Source organism: Erythranthe guttata, chromosome 5 (assembly GCF_056151865.1).
Source record: "Erythranthe guttata isolate IM_541 chromosome 5, IM_541, whole genome shotgun sequence".
NCBI lineage: Eukaryota > Viridiplantae > Streptophyta > Magnoliopsida > Lamiales > Phrymaceae > Erythranthe > Erythranthe guttata.
Genome location: NC_142537.1, coordinates 12,670,480 through 12,689,309, shown reverse-complemented (window position 1 = coordinate 12,689,309; position 18,830 = coordinate 12,670,480). Strand labels below are relative to the sequence as shown.

The 18,830-nt window shown below is 37.5% G+C and overlaps 1 long non-coding RNA gene across 3 annotated transcripts; it reads right to left on the bottom strand.

Moving 5' to 3' along the window:
* Positions 1–2,635: 2,635 nt before the first annotated feature.
* Positions 2,636–4,697, bottom strand: LOC105958422 (uncharacterized). 3 transcript variants are annotated; one of them, XR_016031450.1, is made up of 5 exons: positions 4,317–4,697; positions 4,074–4,226; positions 3,479–3,573; positions 2,744–2,873; positions 2,636–2,672 (listed from the first exon to the last, which is right to left on the bottom strand). It is a non-coding gene; the product is annotated as an uncharacterized LOC105958422 (long non-coding RNA). The 3 variants fall into 3 exon arrangements; XR_016031449.1 differs by lacking the exon at positions 4,317–4,697 and having other exon boundaries at positions 4,074–4,308; XR_016031451.1 differs by lacking the exon at positions 4,317–4,697 and having other exon boundaries at positions 4,101–4,308.
* Positions 4,698–18,830: the final 14,133 nt, after the last annotated feature.

Genomic DNA, 18,830 nt, shown 5'->3' with positions numbered 1-18,830 from the left:
GAGAAGTTCCTGCTTCAACTTCATGACTAGCTTGTTCTCCTCCTTTTTGATCCGAAAGAACTTTTTGTAGCATCTCCACCATGGACTGGTGATAAGTGATCTGAGCTAGGGGGTGAGTAAGCTGTTGTAACAAAAGATCTCGTGGAACAGAAACAAGGATGTTAGGGGTGTTGTCAACATGGGGAGCAACACCTTTAGTACCAAGATTATTTTGACCTGATTCAGTTGAGAGAAAATTATCTCCATTCCAGGGAAGATATTGGACAAGAGGAGCTTTTAGAAAATTTTGAGAAACAGTGATCATGCCAAGTGGAGTGTGAAGATATTTTGATTCATCTTGGCCCAAATTTTGAGAAAGCAGAAGGGCTTAGATGAGAGAAGGATAAGGAAGATGAGTGGAGGAAGAAATTTTCTGGGCAAGATGACCTATAGTATGAAAGAAAAGTTTGCCAAAATCAACTGGTAATCCTATCCCCAATTTGTACATGAGTACTGCATGAGGTTTAGTAACCACAGAGAAATTTTTGGATGGAATCCAATTCATCACTGTGAGTCTGAACAAGACAAAATAAAATGCAGTGAGTTGAGAAACTTTGAATTTTCTGGGGTGAGCAGGCCAACATTTTAAACGATTGCCAGAAAGAGTTTTACAAACCTCAGTAAAATCACCATAATTATCCTCATCAATCACAATAGGAGTTTGTAAATGAGAGTTGATAATTTTCGGAGAAAAAGAGAAAATGGAATTTCGCACAAAAACTTTGCCAAAGTTTGGAGAATTTTTCTTTAAAAAGGAAGTTTGTAAATTGGCATAAAATTCCTTCACAATAGAAGGATCATAAGGACAGGCAACCTCAACTAGACTAAGGATTTTTCTTTGATCAAGAAAAGCAGTGATCCTATGTCTATCAAACTCATCCTTGGAAATTTTCTTTTCCTCAATGAATTGGCAGTTCATGATTTGAGGACTCAAATTTGAATCAGATTCAAAATAAAAGATAGGACTGAAGGCATTGTTTACCTCAAAATGAGTTGACAGATCCTTCCCATCCAAGTCTGGTTCTTCTTCTTCTGACGATTCCTCTTCTTCTGAGTCTTCAAGTTCATCTGGGATGTATGCTGGCTCAGGTGATGCAACAGGTGGAGCAGCATCTTCTTCCATCTGAGATGAGTCCTTAGAAGAGTCACTGTCTGACTCTGAGGATGGCAAGTTTTTGCGGAAGGAGGCAAAGGGAACTTCCCAGCTATCATCATTTGTTTCTTCTTCTTCAGTTTGGGAAGGTGATGCATCCACTTGAACAGTTGCCTCTGCCAGAGTTTCCAGAGGCTCTGGATGTGGAGCTGAGGGTGTTTCTTCAGTGGTAGTGAAATCCTGGGCATCAACAGTGGGAATGTCTACATGCTCAGCACAGGATATCCCAGAAAAGTCAGGCATTTCCTCATCCTGATAGGGAGCAACATCCTCAGCAGCACTCTGAGGGGCATTGGCTGAGTCAGAATGTGCAGCAGCATCTTCTGGAACATGTGTAGTAGCATCTTCAGAGACAGAATGTTGAGAAGCTGCTGCTGCCATATTAGGCTGAGATGTCTCTCCATGAGTTGATGCTGGTAGAGGTGAGTCGTTGGACGATGACTCAGTGGAGCTTGAGGAGAGAGCTTGGGCTTCTGGTTCTGCAAAGTAAGGATCTCCTGCTTCATCATCTGTGTCCTCATCAACCAAATGAAGACCTCTTAGTGGGTTTGGCCTAACTGGAGTACGGCCACCTCTGTTGCCTCTTCTTCCTCCTATGCCTCCTCTTCTGGGAGAGTTTCCTCCCCTCCGGCGTTGTGACCTAGCAGTATTCAGATCTGAGAAGGGATTCATGCGCTTGGACCGGCGAGTTGGAAACCTTCACTAGGCCAAAACACAAGATTGGCGACGAAAATTCGCGACGAATTTTATCTCCTAGCGACGTTTTATCACGGTTAGCGACGTTTTATTTTCGTCGCCAAATCAGTCCTAAATCGACGCCAAATACCCCGTCGCAAAGTCAGCGACGAAAATACAATTGCGTCGCCAAATTTGGCGACGAAAAACACACTTCGTCACTAAAACCGTATTTTCTGAAAAAAATTATTTATTTATTTTTCGCGACAGATAATACACATTCGTCGCAAGTTGTTGCTACGAAATTTCATATTTCGTCGCAAGTTCACAGAATCTTTTGGCGACTAAATAGTTTTTTCGTCGCCCGGCTTTAATTAATTTGGCGACGTTAACGGAATTATATTTCGTCTCAAGTACTCATTTTTGCTTGTGACGATTTTGTTTTCGTCGCAAACGTTTTTTTTTAATTAGTTTATTTATTTTAATTATTTTCTATTACAAAATAAAATAAGCTGTTAAAAAAAAAAAAAAAAACCAAAACCATATTTACTCAAAAATATTAAAAACCACGATAACCAATTAAATATCAAAATACAACACAAACATTAATTCAAAAATTACATAAAAACTTGAAACCATAAATGTATTAGTTGAAGAGGCACACTAATTTCATCTCGTGTTTGTACTCCACTATTAAAACGCTCGAGCAAGGTGTTCAAAATACCTCGGGTTTCTTGCAATTGCTCTTCTAATCGATCAACTTTTTCATAACTTTATTTTGTTCTTGCATTGTTTCTCGGGTTTCCTGCAATTGTTGTAAGGACTCAATTTAACTTAATTGAAACTTAATGACTCAATTGAACTTTTGAAACTTACCCAAACTAGAAATTGATTGAAATGAAGCTCTGGTTCTTCTTCTCTTCCATGGGAGTTTCTCCCCCACTATTTTTTTCTTGACTAACAATACCCTTTGAAGGGTAACCTCTGCCCATGTGCATAAAAATTCCTGGAGACAAATGGAAAGAAAGAAGGGGCCCAGCAGCGACGGAATTGAATTTCGTAAGCCTATCATACTTTAACTAAATCGGACACAAACTATAGCACAAATCAGAGCTGTTGTCGATAATTTTTATTTTCACAGTTTAACCTTTTCTTCTAGTCGAACACAAATACGAGTTTGAGCCAAGTATATAAGCATTTCCATAACACAAATACGAGTTTTAAGTTTATTTCGTACTGTTAACAAAGTGAGTTTCAATAATCGTTCGAAAGTCCGTAGTTTAATTTTTTCTTGAATTATCGAATGTTATGGAATATAACATTCGATAATTAAGGATTAGTAGATAGTATATATCTTGTTCGTCCCACGACGGAACTCATTTCAAATTCTTAAACGACATTTAGAAAAATCCGTTATTTTTAAGGTTTCGACATAGTTTAGTATAAGAGATAGCATTAACTCTTGAAATTAACAATCAAGGAAAAACAAAGGCTTCGCCCCAGAAGTGATAATATCGTTAACACTCATTGCAACCTGATTAAAAAAAAGTTGCGAATTGTGATTAAGTTTGGTACAAATAACGAACATGCAAATAATGACATAAGTTTTACCAAATCAATGCCAATGGTCTCATGGATTCCAGTCTCGAAAGCCAGCCTAAGTTTGGTACCCACTCCGTCTGTACCAGCCACCAGATACGAATCCCCTGCGAATTATTGAAACATCGTTAGATTACAATATAATAAGATAGGAAAGACCACAAGATACAACCAACAATGAATAAGGTAAAAATTTACGTAAAAAGTATTGAGAGCAATAAAACCATCAACATATAGAAACATGATCGGTTTGGTGAGTGCAAAAAAATATGTTTCTATGAATCATCGCCAAATTTTGTAGTAGAAGACTTCTTTAGGGAAACGCCAATAAGTTCGAAAATGATCTTCGAATGTGGGGAATCCAATCATAAAAAAAGGCAATAAGTTTCTCACTGTCACCCGAAAATAATTTGAAGCAACTTCTCCCTGTTAAATAAGTCCAAGTGTTGGACTGAAAAAAATGTCAAACAACAATCTAAAGCCAATCAATTCACATTCAAAGAAAAATGCACATTTCAGAGAGATTAATTGCATTTCACACATTAACCAAAACAACTGCAGCAAAACAATGGAATACGGGTAATAAGTAAAATAAAAAAAACCCTACCCAAAGGGAAAAGTTCACCAAAACCACCAATTCCAGGAGCCATCTTTGCTATTCTCCTAACAAGTTCTGAACCAGCATCAATGTCAACACCCGCATCCTTGTACGTAAGTACCTCACCTTTTTCTCCACCAGAAGAAACGTAAGTGTAGGCACCTGCAAATTAGAAAATGGAATCAAACTCGCTATTCCTGAAGAAAAAAAGAGGGGAATTAGGGTTCGGAGGAAGAAGAAAGTAATACCCACCACTCAATCCGAAACCTTAAAAAAAACGGATTTTTCTAAATGTCGTTTACGGAGAGGGCTGACGGCGACGGCGGCAAGGGCTGGCGGGAGACTTCTGCGGCGGAGGGCTTACGGGATCGGCGACGATTACGGTTCACGGAGGAGGGCTAACGCCGGTGGGCAGACGGGGAACGGCGGGCAGCGGACGGCAGGCAGCGGGCGGCGGGCAGCAGGCCGCGGTGGGCTGATCGGAGAAGGAGAGAGAGAGAGAGAGAGAGAGAGAGAGAGAGAGAGAGAGAGAGAGAGAGAGAGAGAGAGAGAAATTTTAAAGAGAGAAGGAGAGAGAGGGAGAGAAATTTTAGAGAGAGAAGAGAGAGACAGCAAAGTGAACGAATTAGGGTCTGTGCAGAATAATTAATCTAAACATTGCGACGTTTCTACATTAACGTCGCAAGATAATATTTTTTTAAAAGGAACCCTAGCGACGTATACAGGTTTACGTCGCCATCAAATTCAGAAAAAAAGAACCATGGCGACGTATTATAGATTTTCGTCGCGAGTTTTCAAATATAAAATTGCAAAATATGTAAATCGTGCGACGAACGTCCTGTTTCGTCGCAACAAAATATATATATATATATATATATATATATATATATATATATATATATATATATATATATATATTTTTTTTTTTTTTAATACGTGCGACGTTTTGATATGTTGCGTCGCGATCTAGAGACGATTATCCAAATCGTCGCGAGGGTTTTTAACAACACCGGGGTTAGCGACGATTTGAACTCATAAACGTCGCAAACATGCTACGAACATAAAACCGTCGCTTAAAAACACGTCGTCAGTCTTGCATTTTGGCCTAGTGCTTGCTGTAGTGGAAGAGGGACCCACGAACTCGAAGTTGTCTGGGTCAATCGGATTCAGCTCATCTCCTGGCTCAATAAAACTGATCGGCATTGCTTCAAGATTGACAGGATGAACGATGATTGCCAAATTCGGGTATGCTGGTTCAGGTGCTGCAGCATCGTTGTGGACATCACCATCGGATGGAAGAGGATTTCTAGGAGGAGATGCCATGATACAGTAGATGAAAAAAAATTGCTTCTTGTGCTTTTGATTTTTGAGTGTGAATTTTCGAAAGAGAAGAACGAAATTTATAAGCCCTAATTTGCAGAAAAAAATGAAGTGGAGAAGGTGAAGAAGTGGTGTGCGTTTTTCTTGGAGAAAGTGTGATTAAGGAGAATAAAGGTTTATGTGGAAGTTTAAAACAAAACGTGACACATGGCACAATTAGGAGTGGACTTAGTGGAAAATAAAAGACTAACCCATGTACCCCATGACCCATATAAATAGTGATAATTCAATAATAAATAAAATAAGAATAATAAAAATAGTAGCACTCACGAAATTTTCACAAAAATAAGAAACACATCTATAATGATTAATAGTGTGAGAAAAAAATTGCTAACAGGCATAGAATTTATAATAATAATAATTTTTTTTAATTTTTTATTTATTTATTTTTTTTAAACTCTTATTTTCAAGTCAAACAATTCACATGGAACATGATCAAGTGTTCAGTTTGAAAGTTCCTCAGTTACTAAGATATGACTATTCAGATAGAGGAGTTTGACTTATGTGATTATAATTGTTCTCTGAAATGTTTACATGAAGCATGATCACGTTTCAAGGTGAAAGACTTCCAGTTACTTATTTAGAGAATAATCCATCACAGTGAAGTCATTATTTAAAGAAGCTAAGCTTCAGTAAATTATGTTGCAGCTTAAGATATTGGATGAGGTGCTGCAACATATTTCAGGACATGTTTATTGAGTACACATCCCGAGAGATTTTCTAAGTTTAGAAAACCTCTCAGAATCTAATGCCTTTGTAAAGATGTCAGCCAGCTGATCTTCTGTAGGAATGCACTTTAAGCACACTATATTTTTCTCAACTATATCACGAATAAAACGATGTTTAATATCTATGTGTTTAGTTCGTGAGTGTTGAACAGGATTTTTTGAAATATCAATAGCACTTGAATTATCACAATATATGGTCAGGGTGTCACTGGTTAACCCATAATCCCCCAACATTTGTTTCATCCAAATTAGTTGACCACAACATCCTCCAGCAGCTACATATGCTGATTCAGCTGTTGAAAGTCATACACAATTTTGTTTTCTACTAAACCAAGAAACCAGATTATTCCCGGAAAAGAAACATGCACCTGATGTGCTTTTTCTGTCACTAATATCCCCAGCCCAATCAGAATCACTAAAACCTATCAAATTTGTATTAGTGTCTCTGAAAAACTGAATGTCTAAGTCTACTGTACGTGCAACATACCTAATAATCCTCTTCACAGCTTTAAGATGAGTGACTTTGGGATTAGCTTGATACCTGGCACACACACAAACACTAAACATAATATCAGGTCTGCTTGCAGTTAGATACAGAAGACTTCCAATCATGCTTCTGTATAGGGTGCTGTCAACATCTTCGGCAACATCATCCTTGGACAGTTTTTGACTTGAACCCACTGGAGTTTTCATGTGCTTGGCTGACTCCAACTCAAACCTTTTGACCAGATTTAGAGCATAATTCTTTTGATTTACAAAGATTCCTTCACCTATTTGTTTGATCTGGAGTCCTAGGAAGTAATTCAACTCTCCTACCATGCTCATCTCAAAAGTGTGAGACATAGAATCTACAAAAGACTGTAAGAGGTTAGCACAAGTAGAACCAAAAATGATATCATCAACATATATCTGTACAATAATGATATGGTTATTTGTTCTTCTAACAAATAGAGTTCTGTCTGCTTCTCCTCTAGTAAATTGTATTTCAAGTAAGAAGTCAGTGAGTCTTTGATACCAAGCTCTAAGAGCTTGTTTAAGACCATACAAAGCCTTCTTAAGCTTAAACACATGATCAGGTTTGGCAGAATCTTCAAAAACCTTGGGCTGCTCTACATATGTTTCTTCATTTAAAACACCATTTAGAAATGCACTTTTGATGTCCATCTGATACAGTTTGATTTTAAGAAAACAGGCTATAGCAAGAAGTAACCTAATAAATTCAATTCTAGCTACTGGAGCAAAGGTTTCATCAAAATCTATACCTTCAATCTGAGTATAACCTTGTGCTACTAACCTAGCCTTATTTCTCACAACTGTACCTTTTTCATCTTTATTGTTTTTGAAGATCCACTTAGTTCCTATTACATTTACATGACTTGGTCTGGGAACTAAGTACCAAACATCATTCCTGATGAACTGATTCAGCTCTTCATGCATTGCATTAATCCAAAACTCATCCTTCAGTGCTTCTGCAATATTCCTTGGTTCGACTGAAGATACAAAACAAGTTGTTCCAGTTAGTGCACATTCAGAAGATAAATTTGCAAATCTTACCATATCTCTGTAATTTACTCTCTCTTTTCTTCTGGTCCTTATCCCATCAAAGATATCTCCCACAACTTGAGTAGAGGGGTGATTTTTCTGGATTCTACTTGATGGTTCCTTTCTGCAGACATCATGAGTTAGCTGCAATTCAGCTTCTGTGCTCTCTGTAGGCTGTATTGAGTCAGATGTGGTAACACTTGGCTCAACACCCTATTCTCTTAAAACTGGACTGTTTATATCAGGAGCATCTGTGGCAGTATTGTCTCCTCTGGTTGTTCCTCCTTCAGCAATCAGGTCATCAACTTCATCTTCAGCTGTTTTACTGCGGAGATCAGCAAAATCATCAAATACCACATTTACAGATTCAATAATGGTTCGAGTTCTTAAGTTATATACTCTATAAGCATGAATCTTATTAGAGTATCTCATAAATAAATTCAAATCACTTTTTGAATCAAATTTTAGCTAGATGATCTCTATCATTTAGGACATAGCAAACACATCCAAACACATGCATGTATTCTAGATCAGATTTTTCTCTTAAAAGATACACACAAGTATATCTCGAAAAATCATCAACACTCACAAATACATATTTTTTTACCACCTAGACTTTCTACCTCTATAGGACCCATAAGATCCATATGTACAAGTTCAAAATAAATGGTGGTACCAACGTGTTGTAACACTTTGTGTGGTACTCTAGTTTGCTTTCTTTTCTGGCACATTCCGCATACAGGAATGTCGTTGATCTTGAGATCTGGAATTCCTCTTATGGCATTGTACTTGTTGAGTAGCTTCAGGTTTTTGAAGTTTGTGTGCCCTAGTTTCTGGTGCCACAGCTCTACTTCACTTACTCTTGAGCTCTTGCATGAGATGGTGTCACCTGTTTGATAACAATTATCCATTGATCTGGAACTGATGAGATTTGACCCCAGTCCTTCAACATGTAAAACATTTGAAAGTTTTGGAAGTCCCTCAATACTCAGTGTTCCACGTCCAACCACTTTGCCTTTAGCTCCTTCTCCATAGGTTACACGTCCTCCATTGAGTGTATGGTAGTTTGATAGAAATTCTTTAGTTCCAGTCATGTGCCTAGAGCATCCACTATCAAAGTACCATGAACCTGAAATATTAGCATTTAAAGAAGTGTATACTGCTTTGCACATAAGTTTACCTTTGGGAGTCCATATTCTGCATTCCTTTTTGGTAAATTCTACCATTTTCTTGGAGGTGCTCCCTGGAGTGCTGTGACTCATCCTGTACAACATTTTATCACTACTTAGTTTCTCATAAAATGGACGGATATGTCCTGGTAAGAAACATTATTGACAAATGTATCCCCTTATTCTGGACTCTGAAGTGGTGACTGTGGAATTTCCGCATTCTTTTCCATTTGAACCCTTCTCTTTTACAAAGACAATCTCCTTCTTCTTTACTGGCTTGTGTTTCTTCACTTGGTTTTTGAACCCTAGACCTTCATTTTTGTTGTACTTCTCCAGTGACACAATCTCTTTGAGTTTAGTTGTGCCGGTATTCATCCTCTTGATTGCTAGAGTCGCTTCTTTGAGTTCATCTTTCACCTTTGCCAGTTCAAGATCCTTCTTGGTGATACCAACCTCCAAATGAGTGATTGTTTCTTTGAGAGAAGAATTTTCCTTGTTGGCTGCATCTAGAGCATGATTCTTCTTCTCCAAGTCACTGAACAAGTTCTTGTACATTTCTTCCTCATCTCCTACTGCTTCTTTACTGGATTCTGCTGCATTCAAAGAAATAGAGCTCAAACATGTATAATGACTATGATCTAACTCAGAAATTTTGGTTACTGAAAGTGTTTCAGAGAGTGTTGCAACATCTAGAGAAATTCCATGTGATTCTGTTTCAGAAGAATTTTCAGTGATATATCTGACAGAAAGAGCCTGTTTAGCGGATTGCTGCTCCTCTGTCTGTTCAGGTTGCTCTTCCTCCTCATCACCGACAACACAAATCAGACTCATTCCTTTTCTTCTCAAGGTATTTGCACATTCATTAGCATAATGTCCAAATCCTGAACATGCCCTGCATTTTATATGATCCAAGTTAGGTGGTTCAGAATTTGAACGAATAAAAGAAGAATTTTTTAAAGTGTTTTGAGAAGATGTTTGAGGAAATGTTCTCTGTGGATAGATCTGTTCCGGGGCTGAGTTTGTCGATTTTGTGGAGAGCCATCTGGAAATAACTGTCTGGGCTTGATTCCACTTCGTCTGTATGCCCTTTTGAATTTCTGAATTTGAAATGCCACATTGTTGAGACATTCCTCTGCATAATCATCATACTCCAGAGCAACATCTTCCTTCTCTAATTCTGCCTGGAGTGCATTTGAGATAGCCTTACCTTTCTCCTTTCTTTGATCTTCAAAGTTCATGTCTCTAGACTTTAGGCTACCAATTAAGTCGTCCAGCCGTAGAGATGATGTGTCCTTGGCCTCCTCAATGGCAGTAACTGTCATGCTGAATCTTTCTGGAAGAGTTCTCAATACCTTATTCACCAGTGTCTCGTTGCTCAAAGGAGCACCTAAGGATTGAAATTCATTAGCTAAATCAATCAATTTCTCATTGTACTGAGAAATTGTTTCAGTTTCTTCCATCCTTAGTCACTCAAATTTGGAAGAAAGTAATCTGAGCTTAGTTCTTCTGACACTGTCTGATCCTTCACAATGTAGCTGAAGAACCTCCCATGCATCCTTCGCAGAAGTGCACACTGAAATCAATTTAAACATTGTTAAATCTACTGAATTAAAGATTGCATTTAACGCCTTTGAGTTTTGATTGGCATTTGATAGATAGTCTGCTGTCCCCCGTAATTCTGGTGTTGGAGATACATCTCCATCCACATCTGTTGTAGTTGGTGGCTTCCATCCAGTAAGAATAGATCTCTAGGATCTCTCATCAATGGCTTTGATGTACGCCCTCATCTTGACTTTCCAGTAGGTGTAGTTTGTGCCATCAAGTACAGGAGGTCGCATAGAAGCAGTCATCTGAGTATCCATCACGAATTCGTTTCTGTAAAGGAAATAGGAACAAACACTTAGTATACGTCAAGTGTTGGCTCTTGATGCCAATTAAAAGAATTAATGGTCCCGAATTTGTTTAATATAGAGATGTTATCTTAAGTGTTATGACACTTGAGAAAACATGCAGCGGAAATATAAAGATATAAAGACAATACTCATATCTAAAAATGTTCACAAGTAAAAACTTGTGAACTTGCCCTTTACAGGACGGAAAAATTATATTAAAACAGTATTACAAGAATACAAATAGAAGATGTACGAAAACTTCTTCCTTATGAATGAATCATTAACATGATCGTTCTTACATTCAAAACTAGAAACAAAAAGATAAATACTAACAATTCTAGATTTCAAATAATGTACTCGTGAGGAGTACGTAAAGAACTTATTTCTTATGAATTAATCACTATCTTGATCATTCTTACAACCAAGTCTGGAAACTTATATACTAAACAATCTAGACTACAAAGAATGTACTTATGAGAAGTACGTAAAGAATGTAATCATGAGGAGTACGTAAAGAATGTACTCATGAGGAGTACGTAAAGATTGTACTCATGAGGAGTACAACCAACCGATTCTTAAAAACACTCTAAAACACTCATGTATTCTTTTCAACTCTCGGTGTTTAATTTTTGGAATCAATCATTCTCCTTGAGTCTTGAAGTCGGTATTTATAGACATTCCAAACTTCCACTCCTCAGCCCATGATCTGCAAGAAAACCAACTACAAGAGCACTCAAGAACATGGGTTAGTGGGTTAGTTTAGTAGTTAGAATAATATCCACAATTTAACCCACTAAACACTACTTAGCCCACTAGGCCATATACTTAACCCACTAAGCACTTCTTATTCCATAACTAAAATTTAGTTAGAAAATAAGAAAGTTAAAAACAAAATGTGGAAATAATCCACGTGTTTCATAACATATGGACAACGACTTCATGGTTGATGTCAGTAAGATCTTCTAGTCTCCGTGCGAGCACATCAAAATTATTTCTCAACAATGTCTTAGTCGTGAATGAACTGACTCGGAATGAATTGGAAGTGCGAAATAGAATAGGAGTAAGATATTGGTAGGACTTGAAGACAGAGCTAATCTCTAATTCTGATCTTCCTCCCCAATCTGATATTATGGTGCCTGTTGGCGCCAGATTTCCACCAAGGAAGAAATCCGCCTCACTTGGGAAGTAAAGATTGGCTAAAGATTTGTTCCCATGTTTATTTTGGAAATTCAGAGTCCTACCTTTGTAATACTTTAGGACTTAGATTTATTTCCTTGTACTTTACTCTTGTTAGGAATATTTTATAGTTATCTAGATTAGAACTAGATATTGACTAGGATTCTGTTTCCTAGTTATTCGGTTCCTTTGGAAGACAGGTCTTTGGAGGCCGATCTCACGCCTTTATAAGGCTCCTCACCTCACAAAGACTGCGACACTTTTGTTGGGAGAAAAATCACTCCATAGATTTGAAGAATCGCTGAAACGTTCTGCTGAACATAACTGTGCCATCGTTGGATGTGCCAACATATACAGATTTGTGATACGCGTAAAACCTACGTATGAAAAAACCGCAAGTGTACAGTATCGCGTTTTGTAGAATAGTGAATTCCAGATATCGATCCACAGGGAATTAAGTTCTCAAATTTACCAAGTACCGTAATTATACTATCCTAAACTTTATCTAGACGGATGAAAGAATGGATGGGAGAAATGAAACTAAAAAGAAACAATAAATAAAAAACAACGGTTCGCCAGTATAAGCGAGGAATTCCGACGTGTGATGGCTTCTAGGGTAAAATCCACCAGTGTACTATCGATAAAGATCTACAAACCCGAATCTATAGTCAATTCTATGTTCGCTAACCCAGACAATAAAGTACCCTAACCCCCGTCTCCAGTGTAGTTAGAGTCTACCCACAGGTCCGACGTCTCCGTTCAGAACCTGATATTAAGAGAGCATTTAGGTCAAGTCCTTAAGGGCTACCCGAGGTGCATCACGTCTCCGTTTCCACAACCCGAGCTATATTTTCCTAAAATCAAACGAGAAATCCTCTCTCGAGTTCATTCCCATTTAGAATCAATTCAAGTGTTGGCCAAACAATCGAAAGCATTTAATACAGGAAAACATAAACAGAATCAAAGAACGACAAATAGATCACAGATCTGGAAATCAAAATCAATATATACAAGGTTTCATTTCCCTAAAAGAAAATGCTTAGTTCATTACAAACCTAGCATCCAAATGAAGAACACGAGAAATCATAAACTAAACGTAAAGAAAATCTTATGAAAAACCCGAGTCGAAACCCTTGTCGAAGCTTCCCGCGAAGAACTGGCGAGAACCGAAGAAAAACCGAAGAAGAAGTCGAGAAGATAATAGAGAGATTGAAAAATGAAAAAGAGACCTTCAATTTATAGTGAAAAATCAAAGAAAAATATCTAGACTCGATTTATGTGCCCAGATCGCGATCTGGGCTTCTTGGATCGCGATCTGGCAACCTCGAAAACTGCCCACCGCCTTCCCAGATCGCGATCCAGGAAGTGCGGATCGCGATCTGCCCCAACTTTTCGCTGCTACTGGAATTTGCTACCAGATCGCGATCCGGTGATTCTGGATCGCGATCTGGCCTCTGCATAAACTTCAAACACTTTTTTCACCCTTTTTCAGCCCAGATTCGACAATTGTGCATTTCACAAAAGTTGTATCCCTTGAAGTTATCTTTCTAAATCCACTTGAATCAGCCCAATCGGAGGTCGTATGCAAAAGTTATGCTTTAAATACCAAACACTGCCACAATCCGCGAGAATGCACTTTTGCACGTGTTTGGTTTGGTTCTCGGCTTCGCTTCCAAAATCGTCTCGAATCGGCAAAAATAGCTTATCTTTGCCTAAAATATAAATAAAACAAAAACAACATAATATATACAAATAAAGCCGAAAACTCGGACGAACGAAGACCAAAACTCGAAGAATTGATAAGTGAAAATCATGCAAAATGAACACTTATCACACCCTCAAACTTAGATCTTTACTCGTCCCGAGTAAATCAAAACAAAACAACAACAACCCAAAAACAAAAACGACGAAAGCAAAAAAAAACTAAACCTAGGCCACTAACGTAGGGAAACACGATTGCATTTAGCGTATGCAACAAGCCGTTGAACCCCTGGGTACCCCCAAAGGACGAGTTGTGTCTCGTGAGGGTTTTCAGACAACACACCCACAAAGTTGCCGGATTGGTCAAAGCATTGCAATTAATTCCAAAAATGAAACGAGCTAGATAACCTAAAATCTTAGAATGGAATACAACTTAAGGTATTCGACTTTCTTACCGACGCAATTAGTTGTTTCTACACCAAAATGAAAGATAGACTCAAGAATCCGTAATTAAACAATAAACACAATTATCGAGGGTTTTGAGTAGAAATGTGGGTGAAAAGTAAGTTTTGATTCAGGAATTCTAAAACTCGAGTTGGGCATAAGTAGGTCTATTTATTCAAATAAAAGAAATGACAACTACAATATTTTTGGTGATTTTCATCACAACTTTTTCCTTTTTTCATTTTTTTTTGAAACGGGCATAATCGTGACTCGTGCAAGGCTCGACACCACTGTGTTATCTCCCTGAACCATTTATCGAACTTTACTCCAAGAAACCCCCAAGCTCGACAGCTCGAGAGACGTAGGCGACGAGGTGCACCCAACGGGTTAAGCTCGAGTAAGAAAGGCGGGGAAATCAGAGCGTGAATCACAACAATACCACAAATTATTATTTTTCTCTTTTTTTTTTTTTTTTTGTAACATCAAACATAAAATAAAAACGTAAAGACCATTGATAGAACTTTTAGCCAACAACTGGAAATCGTGAACACATAATTCAATTCTAACTCGCCCCCCAAACCTCAGACTATTATACCCCTCAGAAAAGTGCGCTCAAGCTTAATTGGAAAGGATTCGAAAGGCTATCCACACAAGTTGCAAAAACGCAGTCGGAAGGTACATCTATAATTAGCTGGTTATCCATAATTTCAATTTTAAAATCAACTAGCCCATCTACTAATTCATTAATTGCTTTGCTTCAATAGAATCCGGAAATGCAACTTACACTCGATCCTAAATGAAATGTATGTGACAAAAATAACACAATTACGGAAATTGAAGTACATAAATGAAACTAAATTATATGATATGCATGCAAAAGACCAAAAAGAAAAATAAGCTAAACTCACCCCCAAACTTAAATCATGCATTGCCCTCAATGCGAAAAATAAAAGATATGAGAAAGAAATACGCCCTGAACAGTCGTGCCGCAGATTGATCAGTGTTCTACGGTTGCGAAAGTGTTCTTTGGTTGCACGGGGTGCCATGAATTTTGGCACCGAGGGCGAATTGCCGGAATTGTCTAGACTTCCCGACTTCTTACTCTTCTTTCCTTGGGGACGAGATACCGGCAAAAGTCAAGAAAAAAAAAGGGGTGAAATTTAGCTTTAAAATAAAAAAAAATGCAAAAACGACAAAAATAAAGAAAATAAATGACGAGAAATAAATAATGGGTTGCCTCCCATTCAGCGCCTGTTTTACTGTCGACGGCTCGACACAATTTGGACGGATTATGTCCAATCCAAAGCCTTGTAGATTGCGCATCCATCCATCAGTCTCGATACATACTTTGCAATCATATCATGGACTAGATTGCAATCTTGTAATGACCATCCCAACCCATGGTACTTTTTGTTTGCTTGGGAAATCAGTTGGTAGGAGACTAGGATGGGTTGCTTGCCTACCGATCTCTCAAACTCGTATACTAGATATTCGAGCTTTGGAGAAAGCTCTACCTCAAATTTGACCTCGTATCCTTGCTCACACTCAAATCCGGAGTAGCAATGTGGATAGGATTTTGTTCGTCAAGTTCCTCTACCATCATCTTCATCCCACTCTCATCACACGCAAAAGAATCTACAGAACTGGGATGAATAATTCCCTCAAGGTGTTCAACCTCATCGTTCATACGAAAATCTGTAAATACCTCGTTGTCTTCATATAGGATGGTCGGATGTGGTTTGTGAATGTGACATCTCTGAAAATTTTTGAAAATATTTGCCAGAAAGTGGAGTTCGTCTTGTAAATAGCACAAGTGCTCATTTGTTTGTGCAAATCCATTTTCTGGGTTCAACCTTCGACGTCTTTCAATATCCTCCAACTCTTGTTGAATGTAATCAGCTCTGGATTGAATCTCGCCAAGACAGAGATCATAAATCGAGGCCATCAATGTATACAAATCTGTGAAAATAAATAAAATAAATCAAAATGAAAAAAATGAAATAAAAGAAACAATGTCTAAAGTAAAGCAAGGATAGTTGGTAACGATATTAATAAATTCAAGATTAACTAATTCCCCGGCAACGGCGCCAAAAACTTGATACGCGTAAAACCTACGTATGAAAAACCGCAAGTGTACAGTATCGCGTTTTGTAGAATAGTGAATTCCAGATATTGATCCACAGGGAATTAAGTTCTTAAATCCACCAAGTACCGTAATTATACTATCCTAAACTTTATCTAGACGATCAAAGAATGGATGGGAGAAATGAAACTAAAAAGAAACAATAAATAAAAAACAACGGTTCGCCAGTATAAGCGAGGAATTCCGACGTGTGATGGCTTCTAGGGTAAAATCCACCAGTGTACTATCGATAAAGATCTACAAACCCGAATTTATAGTCAATTCTATGTTCGCTAACCCAGACACTAAAGTACCCTAACCCCCGTCTCCAGTGTAGTTAGAGTCTACCCACAGGTCCGACGTCTCCGTTCAGAACCTGATATTAAGAGAGCATTTAGGTCAAGTCCTTAAGGGCTACCCGAGTTGCATCACGTATCCGTTTCCACAACCCGAGCTATATTTGTAGCACCCCGTCTACTTTATACTCTATACCGGAAAATGGTATAAAGTTTTTTTTTTCTTTCTTTTTTTTTTTATTAAGTTGCAGCGGAAGACCTTCTTTTAAAAATACGGTTTTGTTTTTCGAAACAAAGTTCTAGAGAAAGGTTGTAAAGTTTTCTCTAATTTTGAAAATACTTGAAGTGGTTCGCTTCAATTTTCGTTCGATAAAAATCTTTCTTGAAAAACCTTTGAAGTCGAACACTTCATATATTTAGTCAAAAACATTCTCCCTTTATTCGGTGCCACATTTTCCTTTAAACATTTTCTTACTTCAAATAATGAATCGGGTTGTGGTAAAGCTCTTAAGAAATCAACATTAGAAAATAACAAGAATAGTCGTAAAACTTTATATTATACATAAGGGTTAAAATCGTTTCCCGATAACATATTCAAGTAATACGGATCACAATCCACTAAAAACATTTAAGTACCAAAATGGAAGTTACTTGAATCCACATAAATTCCATACGGCTCGATCCCTCGGCTTTCCCCGAACTTGGTTCAACTTTGCTCCTCGGATTCGGATCATCTGTTACCTACACCAAGATAACATCTATATGAGCCTTTAAAAAGACTCAGTAAGAATCCGGAAGAAATAACAAGGTTTTGAAAAAGACTTTACACATAATTTATATATATACACACATATATATAGGCATACACGAACACATAATACACTTACGATCATTAAAACTTACGCTTATCATACCTTACCTTTAGCTTTCATTTGAATCTTTCAAGGATACTTAACATCCTTTCATTTCTTTCAAAAGTCGGGTACTTAACACCCTTCTTTTTCTTTACTTCAATATGCAAAAGTCGGGTACTTAACACCCTTCTTTTCTTTACGTTAATATGCAATATGCATGAAAATGATACTTTAGACTTTTAAAACTTTTCATGAGAAAACATTGGGCCCGTTTGGAAAAACAATCGTGGAGTTCGGCAATAAGCCGTGTGTTTTGGAGCTTGTGATCTATAACTTTACTATAGTCACGACTATAACTTTACTATAGCCGAGTTAGTGGTTTATAATCCCGATTCCTATGTGAATCAGTCCCTATGTGGACAGGCCCCTATGTGGACCCCAACTATCAACCACTAACCGGAATATAGTCACGGCTATAACTTTACTATAGCCGAGTTAGTGGTTTATAATCCCGATTCCTATGTGAATCAGTCCCTATGTGGACAGGCCCCTATGTGGACCCCAACTATGAACCACTAACGGAATACCAGCCCCCCGTATCCCATACTTATTCACCTAGATCCACAACCAATTTCCAAACATTTTTAACTTTGAAAAATCGTGATGTATGCATCTTAGACTTACTAATGAATGACATGAAGCTTACATGATCTATCTATGTTTAATCAAATAAACAAACATAAAAGTAACAAGTATCGCAACAATTATACTTCACATCTTCAATCAAATCATTGAACACATAATCATATAGAACATAGCACCTTTACTTCACATTTCATTCCATAAACACACATAAATATTTATTATCACATAGTAGCACCAAGAAGGGCATTCTTCAACTTTAACCATATTGTAATCACATAATCATATAACCATGTCATTCATAGCATATCAATATCACTCATATCATGAATTATGAAAATTATCACATACGGCATTACTTTAGTCTAATCACTTAATACATAAACCTTTATTTCAAAAGGGTCACATAACATCACAAATAATATACGAAAACAACCAAGTATTCTAATTTATCATTATAAATCAATTAATCATTTTTCTGAATCTTGCACTTATTCATAACACCGTTCTAGGCTAGTAGACTCTAATTCTCTCTTATAACATGCAACATAATACCTAAACTTAGATCATTAGACCATAACTTAGAGGTTTCACCTTCATCACTAACTTATCTTTCCTACCTCGTATATTAGAACCATGATCACAAATTATACTTTGATAAAAATAGTCATCTTAAGAAAATCAAACAGCTTTGGTATCCTAACTTTGAAAAATCATTTCTCTTGCACCACAAATCAAAAGCCTTTGAAAGTTTTACTAAATACTCCTTTATATGTCTTTAAAACCACCGAGAAACAGTTTAGAAAAATCATTATCCGAG